At 38.4% G+C, this 3,887-nt stretch overlaps 1 non-coding gene across 1 annotated transcript; it reads right to left on the reverse strand.

Moving 5' to 3' along the window:
• Positions 1–2,804: 2,804 nt before the first annotated feature.
• Trnas-gga (transfer RNA serine (anticodon GGA)) lies at positions 2,805–2,877 on the reverse strand. The gene has a single exon. It is a non-coding gene; the product is annotated as a tRNA-Ser (tRNA).
• Positions 2,878–3,887: the final 1,010 nt, after the last annotated feature.

Consider the following 3,887-nt stretch of genomic DNA (forward strand, 5'->3'; position numbering starts at 1 on the left):
GGGCCAAAATGGTGTTCAAATGCCCTACCCTATCAACTCCAGTAACGTACTCTTTATTGTGATTATAGTTTTTTCACTGTCATGTGCAAACCTGCATTTTAGAACTTTCTTTTGGACTGCGTGATTACAAGGATAAATTAATGATTAACAAACGTTTGCCTTATCACAGTGTTAATTACATTTAAAAGTAAATGATGGTATAGATCAGGCTTCGGTTGTTCAAAAGGTGGATAACGCTCTCCACTGGATAGCGCAATTGGTTTTGCTATGATTTATCCACTGGGTAGTAATTTATCTGGCGGATAGCGCTATCCATCGTTCGAACAACTGGGGCCAGTAGATGAATAGGTTTTATACAGTTCTACCTTTAAACCTTAACAGCAGAACTGGTTTTGTGCTTTGGTTGAGACACAAATTCAGTTTTCTTTCATGTATCGGTGACATTTTAAACTATCAAACCAAACTCCATATTTTTAAATATGCCTGAACAAAACTAAACGTTAAAACCCCAATTATGCAAAGGATGCGTACTGTTCACTGAACGCCGCCCATAAAAGGAGAAATGTACTTTGTTCACCTTATTTTGAACATTTTGTGGTGTGATTTTTGTGATCTGTAAGAGTAAAGACAGCAGAAGCTTACGTCGAAGCTTACGTCGTCGATTTAATGACATCGAAAAAACTGGTCAAAATTGACTTTACTTTTCATTGAGAAAAGTAATCTTGACAGAGTGAAAGCATAAGACATGAATCAAATGCACACCTCGTCAAGTTGAGAATGGTTTCAGCGATCGTTTCATTCTTGACTTCAATCAGTTGTCTGAGTTATTGCAAACTACATGTACTACTACTACAAACCTTGACTACAAGTTGTAAACGTTACTATTTTTGAGATCACTGATAATGATAGGATCCCATTGGCAATAACAACAAATAAAACAACATACAATTAGCTTTCTGAAAACTCGTCAGCCGTAAACCTTGAACATATTAAAGATGAACAGTTTTTACATTAATTACCTTAAAAGCTTGCGATTTTTTAGTAATAACAAGTCAATCTCTTGTAAACGTCACCGCGAACTTTTTAAAGCGGAGCCGGTCAGGATGTAAGCCGTCCGGACTTCACTTGCCACCGACAGCAGGAAAAACGAAGAGTTTCAGAATCCAAATAAACTATTGGATAGCAAACATTTGGATAAAACATACAAACATTTTTTTGTCTTTGTAAGAAAGCAAAGAAGAGATGCAAATTTTTCTTCAACGTTTCTCGGAAAAATCGGAGAAATAGGACAAGTAACAAACATATCTCGTAGTAAGATAGACCACATTGGCAAGCAATATAAAATATAAAAAGCAAAAACAAAACAAGAAGAAGAATGGAATATGAACCTGGTTATCGTTACAGTTTAGGTCTGTCATTATTTCACACAAAATCGTTGCTTTGCTAAGCAGATACAAATCCTAAGGTGCCTTGATAGTGTTTTTTTACAGGCTTTTCCCATGTTCACCGAGGACCTGCTTCTTCCTTGTAGCAAAACAACAATTTCGTTACACAACAACGTCCGAAGACAGCTCCATTACAACTTTACCAAACAACACGATCGAGCTTTCCTCTCGCATACCCGATTACCCGTACACCGTAATCCGTAACATAGCAAAGACAGCCGATCCATTTCGCTGCTCAAAACACCCAAACGCTGATTCTTTACCAATTTAAACAAAAAAACCCGTCTGCGAGAAGTAACCTTCGTAGTCTTTGTACGAAGATCTCAGACTTTTTCAAACTAACGCAAATCGTTTAGCTAAACTGGCTTTGATTGAGAATAAAATCCTCTTTCAAAAACGACAGTCAATGTGATTTCTCGCCTGAAAAACGCCGCTTGCCAAATGCAATGTCGATTTCCCGCCAAAGAAACTTACCCGAACACTCCCGTCCCAAGAGGCAACAACAACAACAACAAACAAACAAAAACAAAACAACAACAACTACAGAGGCCGTGTAATACTCAACGGTGCTCAATAAATCGTATTTATTCAACGAACAAATATCGTCTGATCGCCTTGGTAAGTAAAGTAAACATGAACGATGCATGAAAGCGAACGATTTGCTTAAAATGAGTTGAGCTAAGGCTAAGTGAAGATAATAGCTGCGAAACAACAGCAGTACTTACAAGTTATTTTGCATGACTACGATCCAAAACGAACTGACAAAGAAAAAAATCCACTAGATGACGAAAGTCACTCCCTTTTCTCTCCGAAGCGAGATAAAACGAGCCTTAGGAAGACTAGTCAGAGTTTCAACTATGTTCATGTAATCGTCACGAGTCTGACAGGCCGTCTTGCCTCCCCACCTCCACCCGATTTTACTCGCACCGATAGACTTACCCATGGTTCGCCGCTAGCGCGCTTCGCGCGCCTGAGCTCCGCCAGTACAAGAAGGTATGTAATGAATAGCTTTGAATGTATACGTAAGTAGAATTATTTTGAACTCAGCTTGATTTGGAACTTGATGAGAAGCCAGTGTAGTTCATATAAACACGCGGTGATATGGCATAACTTGAATGATCGAAGAACCAGTCTTGTCGGCGGGTTTTGAACACGCTGGAGCTTATGAAGGAGAAGCTTTGGTAGATCATACAATAGAGCACTACATTGATCTAGCCGGCTTGTAAAGAAACGCATGGATGAGTGTTCCCACTCTACTATGTCGACTAAATATCTCCTGATACGCGATAAAGTGAAGCTATGACCTTCGCAGTTATGAACGCAATTTTTGCAATTGCGTAGAGAAGCCTGAAAAATTCAGGACTTCAACGGGGTTTGAACCCGTGACCTCGCGATTCCGGTGCGACGCTCTAACCAACTGAGCTATGAAGCCACTGACGTTGGGAGCTGGTCATTTGTGGGAAAAATTGCGTTCATAACTGCGAAGATCATAGCCTCACTTGATTTTATCTGCAGTTCATATATGATACATGTCATATACCATTCATCATTGATACGCGATAAGTTATATAGATGATAATGTGGAGATTTATAGACCTTACAGGCACAATGATGTACATTAATTGTTAAATATGGGAAAAGACTGGCATGTTAGACTAAGTTAATTCCCTGTAACCGGCAAAATAATCAACAACGATCTAAGCGTGTAGAATGTGAATTAAAAGAGCCAAGGGTAGATGAAGATGCATTATCGATGGAAAGAAACAAAGATTTCTGATCCAACTTTGATAAAGTATGAAAACAAAGACTAAAGTGCTTACCATGGCCATTTCAGCAGGAAAAAAATATAATTATGTTTTTAGATTTATATGAAAAAGATATTTTTAACCACAATTTTCTCACTAGTGCAAATCATCTGTGAAATCAACATTGCATAAACAAACATAACATCCTTCATTGTTCTTACAAAAAGTGTTGAAGTCATCGGACGAAGGCCAGGGAGATGGTCTGCACTCGTTGATACTATCGAAAAGACAACAATGGTACATAGCGAGGGAGTTATTTTTTAACCCCTTTTGCGTATTAGTATTCGTTTACTGGCATACTGTTCACAAAAAGGTGATAGTTCATTTTAAACTGTCCACTCTCACAACACCCTGACCCATTATAATCATACTCTTTATTAATTCTTGACAAAAATCAGCAAAAAATGTTTGGCCAAGGTAAATTTCAGAATAAAGGGAAAATTATACACAATTTACACCTACATTAAGTAGCAGCCGAATAGTATTAGAAGAATTTTTAAATAGTGATACAATACAGGCCCCTACCTGTACACGTTTTTCCGTTCCCAGTGTATCCAGCCTTACATGTGCAGATGTACGAACCGTCTGTATTCTGGCAGTTGGCATTGACGTCACAGATGAAGGGAACCCCTTTGCA

The sequence above is a fragment of the Montipora foliosa genome, chromosome 6 (assembly GCF_036669935.1).
Source record: "Montipora foliosa isolate CH-2021 chromosome 6, ASM3666993v2, whole genome shotgun sequence".
NCBI lineage: Eukaryota > Metazoa > Cnidaria > Anthozoa > Scleractinia > Acroporidae > Montipora > Montipora foliosa.